General features: G+C 31.0%; 2 long non-coding RNA genes across 20 annotated transcripts; one reads left to right on the top strand and one right to left on the bottom strand.

Annotated features, from left to right (window-relative positions):
• Window positions 1-5,605: 5,605 nt before the first annotated feature.
• Window positions 5,606-9,896, top strand: LOC145091425 (uncharacterized). Of its 19 annotated transcripts, none has more exons than XR_013702168.1 (8): window positions 5,611-6,084; window positions 6,269-6,364; window positions 6,457-6,575; window positions 7,087-7,650; window positions 7,736-7,796; window positions 8,558-8,933; window positions 9,114-9,167; window positions 9,706-9,896. It is a non-coding gene; the product is annotated as an uncharacterized LOC145091425 (long non-coding RNA). The 19 variants fall into 19 exon arrangements; XR_013702158.1 differs by having other exon boundaries at window positions 9,114-9,209; XR_013702169.1 differs by lacking the exon at window positions 9,706-9,896 and having other exon boundaries at window positions 5,615-6,084; window positions 8,558-8,699; window positions 8,892-8,933; window positions 9,114-9,393.
• A 7,308-nt stretch (window positions 9,897-17,204) lies between these two features.
• On the bottom strand, window positions 17,205-19,075 carry LOC145094264 (uncharacterized). Its single transcript, XR_013703248.1, has 3 exons — window positions 18,797-19,075; window positions 18,426-18,629; window positions 17,205-17,838 (listed from the first exon to the last, which is right to left on the bottom strand). It is a non-coding gene; the product is annotated as an uncharacterized LOC145094264 (long non-coding RNA).
• Between the last annotated feature and the right edge of the window lie 51 nt (window positions 19,076-19,126).

The following is a 19,126-nucleotide window of genomic DNA, read 5'->3' as shown; positions in this document are numbered from 1 at the left end:
AATGTCATCATCACTAGTAATGAAGGTGAATACTTTATTAAACGACATAAAAGATAACATTGAATGTGAACCGACAAAATTAAAATAAAATGTCCTTCTACTAAAACCAATAAAAAAACAATCAAGGAAATTATTTCTCGACGTTCTTTAAAGGACAATTTCTTTTGTCATGATGAACCATCTGTTGACATGTAGCACACTTTCTCTTAGCTTTCGAGATTTCTTTCTCAATCATCTCTTTTGTAGATTTTAATCTTTTCCCACGACTACCGGATCCTTTGTTACGAATATCTGTAAGATTCTGAATGTCGCTAACATCAGATACTACATCAGGACATACTACGCCTAGAAGCTTCTTGAACTGTTCTGCTCTGTTCGGTAGATCATGAGTTGGACAATCGTCTACGATTTTTTTTTCAACTTATTCTGCTCGTCAAGGTATAACTTTAACTTAGCTGCATCATGGCTTAAAAAAGACACACAATGGTCAACAGTTGAAAAAATATCAATAGCAGTCATGTCGGAATTAGAATCGTCAAAAGAACTATTGACGCGTCTTTTTAGTAATTCTGTTGGAATAACATCCCTACGCCAACATGTCAAAATGTACTTTTCAGGAAATTGTTCAACGCCATAAAACTTAAACACACAGAATATGTGTCTGCATAAGATCCCTACATGTTCAAAATACATACAAGTACATTTGAATGAACCATCTTTGGTTGAGTGTGTGACCTGGAATATATAAGATGATTAGTGAGTATCTTTAAGTTGTAAGTTTTTAGTGTTTAAATTCGAATTATAGAATGACAATTAAAGTGAAAAAAATATACCATGTATTCAGTATCCCTTATAAGACAATCGTAATTGTATTCCTCATCTTTGTCATCTACATCGACATCATTTGTATGCATAGTAGTTATGTTGTTTTTTTACAAAACAATAATTGTGTCAACACCGTTGGAAGATATCACATTTTTTTGGAAACAATTATTTCCAGCTCTTGATATATCTTTCTGAACCTGACAAAAAATCTTGCGCGTGTATACATTTGAAGCATGAGGTTCATTCAGACTACGGGTAATGAATTTAGGAAAAGTGGTGGCAGTATTAAAATCATTTACAATTTGGTTATGTCTTTGTTGTTCCATGACTCATTCAAATGTCATCATAAACATGATAAGATAAGAACCGGTTAATGTGGTGGTTTGAAATGACAAATTCTGACTTTCAGACAGTGATGTAGTTCGCATAAGACTAGACATTGGAATGTGCTTGAAAAATACGGGGATCCAAGATCTTCGCAAACCATACATAGTATTCAGCCAACTGTTATCTGTAACTTTAAACTCATCCAACATCATATGCCACACATTCTCGAATTTATGTGGTTCCATATTAGAATTCCAAATTATAGAGTGAAACACTTTCGAAATTTTTGATTGGTGGTTGCATCTTTAATTGATAAAATTTGTATAAAATGAAATTTCATGAGGATGAGTACAGTTTAAGAGTTAAAGCAATTGATTCTGTTAGAATATGAGAAAATAATTGTAGAATCATAACATAAAGTAAGAATAATATTCGTTTGATGCATACCTTATTTGGCAACTTCTTTGTTATATGCCACATATATAACCTATGATGTGCCAACGGGAAAACCTTATCTATAGTTTTTTTCAAAGCTGGATCTTGGTCAGCTATAACCAATTGAGGTTGTTTTCTAAAAGCTTTCAAAAAAGCTCTAAGCAACCATTCATAAGAAACTCTATCTTCTTTACTTAAAAGTCCAGCACCACATGTTACACATTTTTTGTGGTTATCGATGCCAGTGAATGGAACAAAAACCATATCATAACTATTTTAAAAATAAAATATTAGTTTACATAACTGAAAACAATGAAATTGTTATTGTTAAAGTATTAAAGGTTAGAAATACTTATTCATGCTGAATGTGGCATCGAGTGATAGAACGTCTCCGAACGAATGGTAGTTATACTTTGCTATTTCGTCAGCCCAGAATAGAGCATTCAATCTTTTGTTCAACACTTTATACTCAAAAGTAAGTGATGAGACATTTTTCGTCCTGTCATTTATCTTGTCAATAAGGAATTTCGCGTCCCTCCCACCTATGTAACAATTAAGATTTCTCCTAGCATTCTTGAAATCAGAAACCAATACACCTCGAACCGAAGGACCGACCTGAAGAGCACTATACAGTCTATGTGCTTTTACAGGACCAATATTTTGTTTTAACAAATTATGAATGAAAATTTCCTGGGAATAATCAAGTTTTCTCTTTGAACGAGATAAGTACATATTGCTCTTGCTAAATAACTCGTGATTATGTTGCTCGACAATCACTCACGACATATCTAAGAGTACCGAAAATTATTTCTAAAACAACTTTCGCTTTACAATTCCTCCTGAATTAATCTTTCCTTCTTTGAGTCTTTTTATGTTGAATGTCCAGAGTATCTACTTTACTAGTATTTGGATTACCTTCCCAATTGCATACAAGATGTCAATTTGTAATAATCCCATTTTTCGTTTTTTGTACTCTTCCAAGTCTGACATCAAAACCAGATTCTAATGCATAGTTTCTATACATTGTTACTACTTCACCATATGAATTAAATTTTGATGTAACTTTTGGTTTGATACCGTCTGAAACAATCGAGGTCCAATATAAGGTGCCACCAGGAGAAACGTAATCATGTGTAACATGTGGTTGTCCTGTTTAAACATAGAAAATACAAAATTATTCTGAAATAATTTTATTTTTCCTTTCAATTTCCTGAATTGAATTTAGTACCTTCACTGAAATCAATATTAACCTCTGTATCTTCATCAACGAAGTGATTTTCGTTTTATGCATGATTTGAGTCCTCTGTATGTTCATCGATGAAAATATTAACATTTAACATTAAACTTGTTTGTTATAATATATAATCTGAAATACAATGAAAAATTAAACAATATATTCAAAAACTCACCTAAATTAGGATTAATGTTTTCTCCTATTTGAAATCCGCCATCATATAGTGTATCATTATCAGGAAAATCGAAATCTTCAATTCCATTGTCATCATCACTAGCCAAATAATGTTCCTCATAAATATGATTATTGACATCTGGTTCTTGATCGCCCATACCTAAGAAATTTCGATAATGTTTGTACATGCTTTAAAAATTGAAAAAAAATAAAATATTATAAACTGTCATACAAAATAAATAGGGATGAAAACGGATTCTATGCAAATTAAAATGTTTGATATTAGGGATCACTGATAAAAATAAATGATTCCAATTTGATTCTTTTTTAGAACATGATAAATATAAAAATATTCATAAGATACTACATTCACATTCAAAATATAAAAAATTCCAACAGCACATTAAATTAATTACTTTACAATATTATTATGTATTATTTTTTAAAAAGTTACACAATATTTTATTAACGACATAATTCTATTAGAATGATATATCAATATGGATTCAAAAACTCTGCATATTATCAGAATGACATAATTCTATCAGAATACTCTACCAATATGACTTATAGAACATATCAATTTGTGTCACCTCGAATCAATGCACACATTAAATATCATTCTGAAAGAATTATATAGCAATATGGCTAACAAAAATGTTTACTGTGTGTTATATCTAAATCAATCTACTAGAATATTATAGTAATATGGGGCTAAAGACAATTAACTCTTAAACTGTTTAAGTTCACTTATTTGTATTGCTCATTGTTTACAATATTTATTTTTTGACATTATGTGTTTTGATTTTATGAAACATCATACATATTTTATGAAATATAATGAACATTATTTTTTGACATTATGTTGGAATGAGAACTGTAGTGTTTTACCCTGATATTCTGTTGGAATGATAAACTGTATGATCCTACGAAACATAAAAATACCAGAAAACCACAGACATCTTATTAGTTGTAAACATAATAATTAAAGGAACACACCTAGAATTCATCAAACGATAATTTTATTACACTGAACTGAAACTTAATAATACCATATAATTCATCAAAAACATACTTTTATTTTACTGAAATCAAAGTAAATAATATATAAAAACGACTAATTTGATGAATTTCTTGTAGTTTTATGCTTTCTTCAATCCAAAAGGACAATTCCTGCTATCATGACGAAATCCAAAACATTTTTTACATCTTCTTTTTTTCTTCACAACTTCATTCACCGGATTCTTGGGATCATTGACATTACTCAAATCCTTCCCGGGATTTTGATCTTCATTTTCCTGGAAGATTATCAGATTTGATATATATGTATATGTAAAAACAGTAAAAGGGTGTGTGGGGGACGTTTGAAAAATATCTTCATTATCATAGAGAGATGTTGTTAGTAATGTATGAATACCTGGTTCCGATTTCCAGTATAAACATCCATCAATTGTGTAAAACAAATTGATCAACAGCTAATGGAATCGACAATTGTGATCTGTGAGGGGGGACGTTTGCATCGACTATATAAATAAAATTAAATTAATGATAACTAAATCAACCATAAATCATTGCCTAATATAAAGGGATAAGAATCAGACTAAATAAAGAATTAAAATGAAAGATTACATAATTACCCTCAAATAATAAATAAAATAATTAATAATTTGCTAAATTGTGATTGGTGCATCCATGCACACACTACTTGTTATAAACATTTGAACCCAACTCTCTCTCTCTCTCTCTCTCTCTCTATATATATATATATATATATATATATATATATATATATATATATATATATATATATTAAAATTGTCCAAGCTTAGGAATAGTAAAATTGGTGGTTTTTGGTCAGATTCGGTCCTTTGTTTTTTTTGTGGTTTGTTATCTTCTGGATTTGTTGTTGGCTATTTTGTTTTGGGCAGTTTATGACAATTTGTCGATTATTGATAGGCACGTGTTGGCCATATCTTTGTTTCACCATTTTTCCGCCCTATCAGCGTTGGATTGTTGTTAAGTAGCTAACTCCATCACTGTTCATCAAGTTATTTTACCAGGGTTAGTTTAACCCTCCACCGATCCACCGTCTACATCTTATTCCTCATTCAGACTTACCCTTTCATATCTCCATAATTTCTCCACCTCCACCGGATACCTCAGGAACGATTTTGGATGCATCCACCTGTCCTTACCACCAAATGACGTTCTTCTCTTGCCTAATTTGTTTTAATCTCTAAAATCGGCGATACCCATCATCAGTCCCTCTGTTTCCTACATAGTTTGAGGCCTCCCATGTCTTTGGATTCTTTATCCAAGTGGTTTACTCTCTCCACCGTCATCATTCTCTAATGCTTCTCATATGCTTTGGTGATGACCGACTAAGGAGTCGATTCAGTCGGCTAATTGCCACAAACTGGTTTGTTATCTTCTGGATTTGTTGCTGACTATTTTGTTTTGGGCAGTTGATGACAATTTGTCAATTATTGATAGGCACGTGTTGGTCATATCTTTGTTTCACCATTTTTCCGCCCTATCTGCATTGGATTGTTGTTAAGTAGCTAACTCCATCATTGTTCATCAAGTTATTTTACCAGGGTTAGTTTAACCCTCCACCGATACATTGTCTACATCTTATTCCTCATTCAGACTTACCTTTTCATATCTCCACAATTTCTCTACCGCCACCGGATACCTCGGGAACAATTTTGGAAGCATACACCTGTCGCTACCACTAGATGACGTTCTTCTCTTGCCTAATTTGTTTTAATCTCTAAAACCGGCGATGCCCATCACCGGTCCCTCTGTTTCCTACACAGATTGAGGCCTCCCATGTCTCTGGATTCTTTATCCAAGTGGTTTACTCTCTCCACCGCCATCAATCTCCAATGCTTCTCATATGCTTTGGTGATGACCGGAGAAGGAGGCGAGTGCGAACAGTCGGCTAATTGCCACGGACCTAGGAAGATTTCAATCGAAGAGACTTAGGGTTTCTCGCTTTCTTCCCCAATTCTATTTCAATATCCATGTAGCACAGAGATAAGATATAAGAGACTAGAGGAAGCGCACACTTAAGAACTTCGAGTCAGGTAGTCAACAATTTCACATTGGTCTCCAATTCTTCTTCTCTGTATTTACGTTTCTTCAAAATTCGTTCTATGAAGCCTTTTGTCGATTGTTTTTGAACAAGAAATACATACGCTTTTGTTTTTGCCCGGGATAGCTGAAGTCTCTACGGTGTAGGGATATAACTAATTTGGGGTTTTATTGAAGGCTTAATTTGGGGATAGGGGGTGGTTCAGCATCTGTCTTAAACAATCCTTAAGGGAATGTTGAAGACCATTCTTAGCTCTATAGTGAAATCAGCAAGTAAGTTTATTTTGATATCACAAGTTGTTTGGAAATTTAGGACAAAAGGAGTTGTATTTTCATCTGACCATTCAGTTTGTATGTTTGACCAGAGGATTACAGAACTATCGTTGGAGCGATAGACAAAGGAACCAGAGCTGTCAATGGCTGATATCGACATGTTTGGCCTGGAGAACATAAGATATTTGCAAATTCATGTCTTCTTATCGAGGTTTTTAGATATTTCCAAATTCACGTCTTCTTAAAGAGGTTTTTAGATATTTCCCTATTTCCATTTTTGGGTTTGATCTTCAAATTTTTATTTTTATTTTTATTTTTCGTGGCTATCTTCCCATCAATAGTCACCACCCCATGTCAAATTCATCTTCAAACTAAAAAGTATTACTTTTGAATTTAGTTTTCATGCATACGGAGGGGAGGTTGGGGCTACACTGCGGCGATGGGTTTATGTTTTTAAGGCTCCATTTTGGAGGCGTAGAATACAAAAGTTTTGGGTTCTTCAATTTGATTTGGGTTTGTGGTCGATTCTCACATTCACCTAATCCAACATCTTTTTTAGTTATTTTCTTTATGTACAATGGTTGTTGCTTTATTTAAGTTGATGGCTTATGTTTTTGTTGATTTTTTTCAATCTCATCATGATTATCACTACATTCACACTGTTCGTTTCAGATAATTTTTATCAGGTTATGTTAAATATGAAATTTTACAATATGTTGTAGGTATGGGTTCAACAAGTATGGTGAAGATAAATGCAGGGCTTTAATGTAAGGAATGGTTATATCATGTGAAAAGGATATGGGTTTCATGATCTTCCTTGCTATCTCTTTCTATATACCCTTCGTCTCCACCGTATCTTACCACCACCATAGAGACACCCACGACACACCACTTCCCATTCTCCATCTATGGATGTCGACACTTGATTTTCCGTTAGGGAGGCGGGAGGAGTAGCGATTGAACTCCTCCCAAACCTTCGGTGTCTGTTCATCGCCTTCAATGAAGTCACCACCACCGTGAAGCGAAATCGGAGTCAGGTGCAGATATCTTTCTCTTCTTTATTTGCTTTTTGTTTCTGGTCAATGTATTTGCAGTTTTTTTATTTCCTTTGGTATGAAGAAGATATACTCTAGGTATTTGACAATTTCTTTTTATAATTTTGGAATTGGCAACGTATTATTTGCCTGTAAAGGATTCCACTGATTGGAGTGATTTTGGAAGTTATGCCCAACCTTCTGTCTTCGTCTTTTGTTCTTTGTTCTGAGGACACTTGCAGTCCATTAAAGGTATGATATTGTTTACTACCTATTGAATCATTTGGAGAGCATTGCTGGTTCTATTCAAATAATTTCTTATTAGCTCGAACTGCAGGTGTTTGATGCATGCAATACCCCGACGTGAATTCGGAGAAACAACTTGTTACACTCAAATTGTACGTTTTCATTTCCAATTTGCCATGCACTTTCTCAAACCCACAATCAACCTTTTCAGTTCAATTATGTATGCGGTTCTGTGGTTTTTTTTTATTGTTGTTTAGAGTAAATTATAGGAAATGAACTGTTAATTTGACCTAAAATCTCATCTAGAGGAGTCATTCAACGATGTTGGACAAATTAGGAGGTAAACCTTACCTGAATTATGCCCACCAACTATTTGTTAAAATGTCAAATAGACATTTTAGACCTGTTACATTAATATTTCTTTACTCTAAGTTTTTCATGTATATTAACCAGTGTTGTAAATATCGGCCTAGGCGCTAGGCGGTCTGCAACTTATTACGATTAGGGGTACTAGGCAAAAATTGGTCAATATCGGTCAAACTCGAGCTAGCCGGTCCTTGGCGGTCCTCGGCGGTCCTTGGCGGGAAGATTTTAAAAAATTCAAATTTTCAAATATTACACCAAAATTTTCATAACTTCAAAATTTTAAATTTTTAAATATTCAAATTTTCAAATATTATACCAAATATTTCAAAAATTCAAAATTTAAAAGTTTTAAATTTTCAAATATTATTTTTTCTTAGGATATATTAAGTTTTAAAATAGTTTTATTAGTAATTTATGGTCCCCTATTAATCCTCCGATTAATCCCCGCCAAACCGATTAATCGATTGACCCCAGTCGACCGTCGAGCTACCGCCGAGCGATTTTTACAACCTTGATATTAATAGATTAAAGGTGTTATTTTTGTCAGTTTTTTGATCTGATAAGTATGGATTTCAAACCTGGCAATCTTTCAAGACAAGACCACCAACGCGAAGATCACACATATTCTATAAAAGTGACTTCCAACTAACAATGACAACAGGAGAAGTACCTCTAATTGTTGGTGTTAGGTAACCTAAATCCTCCTTCAAAATTATCATTTAAAAAATCTAATTACTTATATTTATTGTTTGGGCGAATATGTAATTCTGCATTATTTTTAACATGATTTGCATGTATAATTTTGGACTTAATTTGTAAGCATTAGTTGAACATTTTATGTCAGATTATATATCATGTTCAGCTGCTTAGCTGCTTTACAGGGGAAGAGTAGAAAGTGCGGGCCAAAATTCGTCTTATTTGGGGTAAGAAGGGAAAAATGGGCAATGGTCGGATGCCTAAACCTAGGGTTCTTACTTTACAGTAGGCTTATTTCAAGAACATGACGTACTACTTTCGTTTTTATCAAAATATGTCCAAATTCACTTCCAATTTTAGTTCTTGAAATCTTTCTGAAATTATAAATATCGTTGTGAATATGCCAGGAAAGATGATGACATCACCTAGGAGAAAAAAAAACAATGGAGAATGTTGTCAAGGTGTGAAGATGAGTTTTTATGTTGCAGAGATGAAAGCTTAGGGTAAAAAAGTCTATTTTTTTAAATGGCAACAAAAAACGACTCTACCTAAATCTTCTACAAAGAGTTATTTTCGTAATGACAACTTTACTCATGCTCCCAACAACTCAGATGGTCAAAAATTTAAAATTGAACTGTTGGAATAGTATTTGTTTTATATAAAAATATGAAAACAATCTTTTTATTCTTTTCTATTTTAAAGTTATAAATGGATATTTTTTCAAAGAAATAGGAGTTGAAAACTTACAATGTTTACTACTAACTCTGTTTGTTTTTCTTTTCTTATTTTATTTACTTTTTTTTGACGTTATATTAGTTGCATCTACCTCTTAAATGTATGTTTGAAGGTAAAAATCAATATAAATGTACAATCTATATTTATTGCACTTGTAATTAGCTATTTTCAAAAGTTCATTGCTATAACAATGTAAAATTTGCATTCACAGTTAGCTATTTCTGTCTTATGGCTGATTCATTTATTTTGCCTTATATGTTGTAGCTATTGTAGCCATCAGGTGTCCATTGGTGGTACAACAGGTTGTTTAGCTGTTGCCTTTCAAAACCAATCAAACCGAGATGAATATTTGTGAAATCGAGTTGTTTTTTAAATGTATTTCAAAAATATGTGATTAATTAATAGCATTTTGGTTTCTTTCTTTCATAACCTAATGAAATGAATTCTTTTGAGTATGCTACTCTAACCCCTCACGGTTTGATTAATAAAATGAAATGCATGTGTAACCTGTCTATTTCTAAACACAACTTATTCCACATACACAACACAAATAGTTCACAAATACATTCTACCCCTTGCGAAGCAAGGGATACCCATCTAGTTTGTAATTTATTTTATCATCATATGTTTATTTATGTTTTTATATTACCTCTTACTTTATAATTTTCAATACAAGAATGTTATTTTCATGGTTGATTGTCTTTGTTTTTCCGGTCTATTAAATTTTATATTTCATTATATCATTTTATCATTAATCTAGACATAAAGAATGTTGTTTATATGTTCAAATCATTTTACATATTAATTTAAATTAATGAGTATATAATTTTTGTATCTAATTTTATATAAAATATATGTTTGTAAATATATATTTATTTATTACGCTTTTTAAGTTTCAACAAACGAGTAACATTGACCATTCATATAAAGTAACTTTTAACCTAGACCATATATTCATAACAATGTATATATTAATTTAAACTAATCATTATAAACTTACATACAAAACATCTATCTTTGTAAATTAATAATTTTTTATAAATGTTTGATTAGTCATTACGATTTCAAATTATCAATAATATTTTTATTCTAAACGGTGGTTTCTACAGGTATTAACCTATTGTTTAATATTGAAAGCTAAATCGGACCAAAGTCAATCTAATTTTACTTCAAAATGAACAATTTTCACTTGTGACAACATCGTAATTCATAAGGAAACTGCCACCTAAAACTTAGTTGCAAATAAAGGTAAGACTAATCCGTAAAATATTTGAATGGTTCTTTTGGTAGAATAGTAAAACCAAAATCTTGAAAAATAGGATTGACGGATGTTTAATCAAGAATTCAAGCGCCTTGCGATATCATAAAAAACTAGATTATTACCTGCGTTAAATGCGGGGAACACATAAATAAAATACAAATTTATATAGATATTACAAATAATTATAAAAAAAACAGAGTTTTTGGTATTATTGAAATGTGTAGAAATTACACTAAAATAGGTAAATATATATATATATATATATATATATATATATATATATATATATATATATATATATAGCGTTGAAGGACCTCTTTATATACAATATTTTTTGTTTTATTAGTTCAATGACCTTGCTTGTCACATATAAGTATCTTCAAACATTTTTTACTTGTGACACGGAAAACAACTATATATAGCCAACCATGCGTAAAAATGGGTCTAAACAAGTATAATCTAACATTTGACAATGTACTTTCAAAATATATTGTTATTTTATAGCTATATTGCGAAATATAACAGTTTATTTCAAAAAATAGCAACTTATTTATGTTCCTTCAAAATGAACCACATAAAACCCCCCACAAAGAAACTATAACCAATAAATCTGAAATGAAGTTAATCATCCCCTTCCACTTCATCTCCAATATCAGGTCTTTTTTTCCTTAATCTAAGTTGTTGTCACTATCATCGACAATGTTAAGATTCTTTGATGGCTTCTTTTTTATTTTAGGGATAACTATGACATAAATCATTTATCAGGTCCATCATTTATATTTATATCTTCGTTTTTTTTTTTGATTTTGATATGCGTTCTTCGGTTTACCACCATCTTTTATTTTTCAGACTCATTTTTTTTATGAAATAACATTTATTTTGTGAAGGTCATTCTACGGTTTTTAGTATGTGTAGGTATGCTGATTTTTTTGAAGTAAAGAAAGTAGTGTTTTTGTTCGATGTTGGTTCCTAGGTTTGGTTCTTATTTTTTGTGATTTCTCATAATCCATTGCGTTTTATTTTCCATATTTATCTACAATCTTTAAGTATAGAACATTTTATCCATATATTCATTCACTACAAAGTTTAATAAAGGAAAAAAGAAACACCCCCTTAGTTTTATTTACTTTGCAGATCATCGAGCCTCCATGCAAAGCTTACAACATAATGAAAAAAACAAAAAACCCTTATGAGGTAAATGCCAATTACGATTCTATCCATTTTCCTCTTGTAACAATTGTCTCACTTCAAAACTTCAAAACATCTGTTTTTGTGTTTCAACATATTATTGATAGCATGAAAGATCCAAACATTGTTGCATTTTGGTTAATTACAATGCCTCAAATTATGGGAGGATTCAAATATGATGATGAGGTCAAACATAAAATATGATGGTAATACAAGGTTCTTTTTCTTCTTATTTATTTACTTACTTATTTTTTAATTCAACTTTATTACAAAATTAAATAGCCTTTTTTATTGATATTAGTGTTTCTTATTTAGAAAAATATGCGATATGATCAACTTCTTGATGCTATAGCAATGAGAAAATTTGGATGAGCAGGAAGTGAGATAAATTTATAATTTATTAACTTCAATGAAAAATTAATTAATTACAATTTTGTTATTGAATTTGAAATACAACAGGGATTATATCAATGGATCCTGAACGTGCAAGAAATGATCCAGTGGTAGCAAAGAACATTCGTTACTATAAATCAAAGAGCAAATTAGAGGTAGAAGTGATGAAACTCTATCCACCACCATGACCTCAAAACTGTGTGTGTGTGTGGGGGGGGATCAGTATAAACAAAAGTTTTTTCATTTATTTTTAGTAATTTACATATTTGGTCCCTATGTTTAGTTGTCGGTTTTGGTCCCTAAAAGAATCAGGTTGTAGTTTTTGGACATTGTTTCACTGTTTCATAAAACTTTTATGATTGCCTAAGTTAACAGCCTAACTGTTAGTTTTTTTTTTTGAATGACCATTTTGCCTTTAAACCAAAACTAAAAACCATATAGTATAACAACAAAATTTATATTTTTCTTTTTTTTTTTCTTTTTTTTACTTAAGTTCAGAATAAATTACATTTTTGGTCCTTGAGTATACCTGATTTTTTTTCCAGAAGGTTCTGAGGGGTGTCTTTGGTATTTCAGGGTCAAATGCTGACTTTAGTTGAGTACACACTTCTATTATACCGTGCATTCTTACCTGCCCATGTATGGTACCGATTCTTTTTGAACAAAGAATACGGGAGCCTATTTTCATCATTCACAAGATGCTTATATTTAACTTTAAAGCTCACATCAATTGTTGAGAAGGTATATTTCTTATTCTTATTCTGTTACTACCGGAGACATAAGAAAACTTTCTAATGAGGGCTTTCATGTCTTTTGTATAACCCGTCTGTTATATTATGTTATGTCATCTATTGTCTTGTCTATTGATTTTTAAAAAAGGTATACACACATGTAACATCATAATTTCATTGTATATAACATCCAATTTTAACATTGAGTTTACTGTTTTTGAAAATAGGATCATAGTTACCGATTAAAAAGATAGAACCAAGAACCAAACACAACATCAAAAAAAATTCAAAAACAACATTATACATCCAAATTATAAGTATTCAACAAAGAACCACATGAATGATTAAAAACATATAAATTCATAAAAAATATCAAACTTACAGATTAAAAGGATTTAAGGAAGAAGTACATACATTTATTCAACTAATCAGACTGATGGGAAGGTTGAAGTTTTTTTGCATTTGTTTTCTGCATAGGAATTATGACATAATGTTTGTGTAAATCGATTATTAAAAAGGTTTGAAATATATATACAAGTCAATATGATGAAAATTAGCAGGTAATCAATTGAAATCTCATTTAAACTTAAAATAGAAGATATCAAGCTCCAAAGTGTATTGATTCATAATAATATCCGAAACTTTTGAAATTTGAAATTAATAGTTTCCGAGATTTCAACATATAATATATTTAGAAAACAATTTTGAATGGAAATAGAGCCTAAATTTAAGGTTTACATTAACAAAGAACCAATTTTGTAGTTGTAAGTTTGGAAAGAATTCAAGTATCATTTTCATTCAATTCCTACATTTAGTTTCCTAATATAACGGATTGACTTCTTGTTTGATCAAGGTGACATAAGAAAACTGATCTAAGGGTGTAAAACTTATAAAGAAAACACAATCAACGGCTCAGATTGTTTTAGATGATGTCATACGGTTTCTCTTCTAATAATATTTAGAGATTATAGAAACTAAAACAAGAACCAATTTTAACATCATAATTTCATTATATATAACATCCAATTTTAACATTGAGTTTACTGTTTTTCGAAAATAGGATCATAGTAACCGATTAAAAAGATGGAACCAAGAACCAAACACAACATAAAAAAAAATCAAAAACAACAATATACATCCAAATTATAAGTATTCAACAAAGAAACATACGAATGAGTAAAAACATATAAATTCAAAAACAATATCAAACTTATAGATTAAAAGGATTTAACGAAGAAGTACATACATTTATTCGACTAATCAGACTGATGGGAAGGTTGAAGTTTTTTTGCATTTGTTTTCTGCGGAGGAATTATGACATAATGTTTGTGTAAATCGATTATTAAAAAGGTTTAAAATATATATACAAGTCAATATGATGAAAATTAGCAGGTAATCAATTGAAATCCCATTTAAACTTAAAATAGAAGATATAATGCTTCAATGTGTATTGGTTCATAATAATATCCAAAACTTTTACAATTTAAAATTAATAGTTTCCGAGATTTCAACATATAATATATTTGGAAAACAATTTTGAATGAAAATAGAGCCTAAATTTAAGGTTTACATTAATAAGGAACCAATTTTGTAGTTGTAAGTTTGGAAAGAATTTAAGTATCATTTTCATTAAATTCCTATATTTAATTTCCTAATATAACGGGTTGACTTTTTGTTTGATCAAGGTGACGTAAGGAAATTGATCTAAGAGTGTAAAACCTATAAAGAAAACACAATCTACGGCTAAGATTGTTTTAGATGATGTCATAAGGTTTCTCTTTATTTAGAGATATTGAAATATTGGATTCAGTTTGGGTATGTGGACCATATTAGGTTTTATTTATTGATATTCAGTTGGTTGGTTGGGCTGTTAAAACAACTTAACGAAGTGGGCCAAACAGTTTGTTTGCCTCGTCACTCGCCAGTCGTCACCTGGCCGTTAATCGGGAAATGGGATGGTGCATGAGCGGCGGGACGATTGGACGAATTGAGTTAATAAACTTACGCCCACTTTTTGGTTGAATTTTTATTTTTTTTTCCTCTTCTATGTTGTGAAGAATAGACAAAACAACCTCTGAATTTACATTTATTCAACTTCTGAAACATTTGTGTAGGTAGAAACGAATATGCAAAAAAATTAGAAAAGTAAAAATGAAAAAATTAAGCAACTCATATGAGTCGTAATAATTATCCGAATTAATATTTATTTTTAAGGGCCAAATAATATAGTTTATTTATAGTTTGCACAAAAATATTATCAAGCAAAAATTCGTGTTCATATGTTTTTCTCATCAATTCAAGTATTCTTTTAGGATAATTTTAATTTGTTTTGAACCGCAAACTAATTTCACTTGAAATTTATAAATAATTAGGGAAGATTCCCCATTTTGTAGCGGTTAAAAGCAGGGCCGGCCCTTAACATATGTCAGGTGTGCGACTGCACAGGGCCCGCATTGTTTGGGGGGCCCGATATATATATATATATATATATATATATATATATATATATATATATATATATATATATATATATATATACACACACACACACACTAGCTATTTACCCGCGCCAAGCGACGGGTGGTGAATTACTTCTTTCATAAATTAGTTTCTAGAGGCGATTATAATTCATTTCGAAAATTAGTCCGTCTTTGGTGGACGTTAGTTTTATTTTAGCAAGCAGTCCTCTTTCGATGAATGGTTATGTTTCAGAAACATGTTAATTACAAAGAACATGTTGTGTATTGATTAGAGGTGGCAATCGTGTCGTGTCATATCGGGTTCGTGTCGTGTCGAAACACTAAACGAGTTGAAAACGCTTGACCCTAACCCGACCCATTTAATTAACGTGTCGTGTCGTGTCAACCCGTTATTTTCGTGTCGAGTTCGTGTCGGGTTTCGGGTTAGGGCTATACCTTGAAATATTTCGTGTCATATGACGTTAAAGATTGAGCATGTTGAAAGAGTAGGAGTTTGGTAGGCAGAAAGGAAAAACTAATAGTTTTGAGACAGAATAGATGAAGTCATAGCAAGTTCAAATGACAAAATTAAAAGAGTGGGAGTTGGTGAGGCGGATGACAAGGTCATGAGAACGTGAGAGTGGTGAAAGAGACTGGGTAATTTGGGAGAGAATGGAAAAACTGAAATGAAGTTTTGATCTAGACGGCTAAGTCATTTCAACATTACAAAACAATTCAATTCGAATGTTTTCTTTTACTTATGATTTTGGTTTTGTATCTTTCTAGTTTATTTAAATAATTCAAAAAACTTGCATATAAATAAACGGGTCATTTTCGAGTCATATTCGAGTTGAAATTCTCAACCCTAACCTTACCATTTAACTTTCGTGTCGTGTCGTGTCAACCCGTTTATTTAAACAGGTTGAAATATCTTACCCAAACCCGTTTATTTCGTGTCGGGTTTCGTGTCGTGTCAATTTTTGCCACCTCTAGGATGAATATTTTCTTTTAAAGTATAGATTTCGTGTTTCGTATGTGTGGGTTAGGATTTTAGACTTAGAATTTAAGGTTTGTGTTTTCTAAAAATAAGCTATCTAATTAAATATAAGTCAAACTTTGTAACAAAACAAACATAAATTATGTCAAAAATCGATCATTTTAATTATTTTAATATTTTATCATCTTTTTAAAAAATGGTGTTAGTTTTTAATTTTGAATATTAAGTCGTATGGTTTGTAAAATTTTAATGTCATATTGTTTTTAAAATAAACATTCGTTGCTATTTAGTTTTATTGTTAAATTTGGTTTTCCAAGTAGCACATTGCTACCATATGTATGAACAGAGTTTATGTTCTCCAATCTCCATTTTCATGGTAAACTTGTTATTCCATATTTTTAATTATTAAAGAATTAATACTTACTTAATCTAGATGTATCTCGTGTTTTTCGTTATTTGGAAAATAATAGTATTAAAGTATATGATAACTATCTCTATTATTAGGATTTTTAAAATAGTATTAAAACAATTTATATCGAACCCAATGAACTCAAGCGTAAAGAAACTTCAAATGTTTGCTTGACATTACTCGTCAGAAAAAAAAATAAACAAAAAATTGTCATAAAAAACTAACATTAAACATTAATTTAAATCTGTAAAACATTAATAATCAACATTACAAGAAAATCTACAAAATACAGAATAATAATAATAATAATAATAATAATAATAATAATAATAATAATAATAATAATAATAAAAAACAAACATAGTTATCATTTTATCTTCATAATCAAAAAATAATTAACAGAATAAAGACATGAGTTGCATTGAATTCATAAATAGAAACCATGTGACTTTGGTTCTCCATTATCCGCCCCTCACATTTTTCCAACTAAAAAGTTAATCATTATCACATCTTTTTTTTACTCCAATTCCTTTGACATAAAGAATTTATGCATAAAAGTTTTTCAACCTGCTGCTCTAAGTTGCTCTGAAGAAAGTAGAAATGTTTGAAAACATACAAACAATAGAAAAAACAGCTAAAACAGAAAAATAAATTAAAAGCATACAACTCCTCTAAGGTTTGATATGTAATTATTGGTAAATTCTTGGGAGCTCTATAAGGTTGTTAAGTTGGGTCACCTTAAAGGAAGATGTTGAATTCACCGTAACAGATGAAACTGGGATATGAGCAATATCGTCTAAGAGACTAATAGAGTGAACCAAAGGAGAATCACACAGTTATTTTTTATCAGCTGATAAATATACATACTTGTTTTAATGGGCAGAGCTTATTCTCAACTCTTGACCCAACAATCAGCCACATATGGGTAGATCCTGCTTTCGCACAACACCACACACTACCTAAAAAAATTCCAAATGATTCACCTAAAATTAGAGTTCAAAAAAGCAAAAATTGACAAACAAAAAAAGTTAATATGTATACTCAGTTGAAATTAGAGTTCATTTTTTTTACTTATTTCTTCTTGGTCTTACTCAAACTAATCTGAAAGTAAGGATAAGAAAACAAACAATTGTGTTAGTAATGGGAAATAAAATACTCTAATAAAATTAAGGGGATAGTATAAATCAAACTCCTTTGCTAAAAAAATTATCAAACAAAAGAGGCAAGATTAGCTAATTCTTGAATCAGATTTTTTAGTTTTTCAAAATCGAGGCCATGTAACAAAATAATTAGGGATAAAAAAATCAAGGGGAAGCCTCCAACATCTATGTACATCAACATCTACCATCATCATGTTCAAAAAAATTAAATTTCATCTTAGTGATCGAAAATGGAAAAAACCAAGAGGAGTGAATAGGAAATAGAGCATCCCAAAGAGATGAAGAAGCAGATCCCATCAAAAATCAATGTGAAAATAATCATTGAGTCTAGAATACATCATTCGATGTCTCTAATAGAAGAAAATAAAGAAATCATATAAGTTTACCTTATGTCAGATTTGGACACTTCAATTGATCTTGGCACTTCAGTTTGTTACTCGTCCCTTTGAAGCTTGAATAAGATATAAATGCCAATGAAGTAGATGAACATGCTAATGGGGAAGGATGGTGTGAAGCACACCATATGCAGTGGTGAAGATGAAAATAGGTAGAAGGAGAAAAATGGCCTTCTTAAGGATATTATCAAACACCTAGTATGCATGATCATCAAAAAATAGTTATCAATAGCCTATCATATACCTTTCACACATAATATCTGCACCCACATATCTGGAACCACGAATTTCATTTATCCACAACAAAATCTTGTTATTACATAAAATCAAAGGAAAACCAGAATAAAGGAAAGCACACAAACCTGGAAATCAAAAAAACAGCTGATGGTAGAGTGATGTCATTTGAGGCGAGTAGTGATAGTTGTAAACGTTGGTTAGGTCGATTAAGGGGGAATTCAAATGACAGTAGCAAGGTAGCATCATGGCAACATGGCAATGGTGGGCATTGACGATGTGGTTAGTGAGGTAAAGGGTATTAATGTCGGCTGGTAATTAAGCTACAAAGATTAAAGAAGATGAGATGCTATATAACTGGATCAAACCGATTTAAATGGCTGAAATTGAGCGTATGTTGGTTTAACTTTGATCAATTCACGGATAAGATTTACATTTTGTTTGACTGAGCATTTCGA

The sequence above is a fragment of the Lactuca serriola genome, chromosome 3 (assembly GCF_051521515.1).
Source record: "Lactuca serriola cultivar US96UC23 chromosome 3, Lser_US96UC23_V15, whole genome shotgun sequence".
In the NCBI taxonomy this organism is placed as follows: domain Eukaryota; kingdom Viridiplantae; phylum Streptophyta; class Magnoliopsida; order Asterales; family Asteraceae; genus Lactuca; species Lactuca serriola.
The sequence above is the reverse complement of the archived record's forward strand: the minus strand, read 5'-3'. Positions and strand labels throughout refer to the sequence as shown.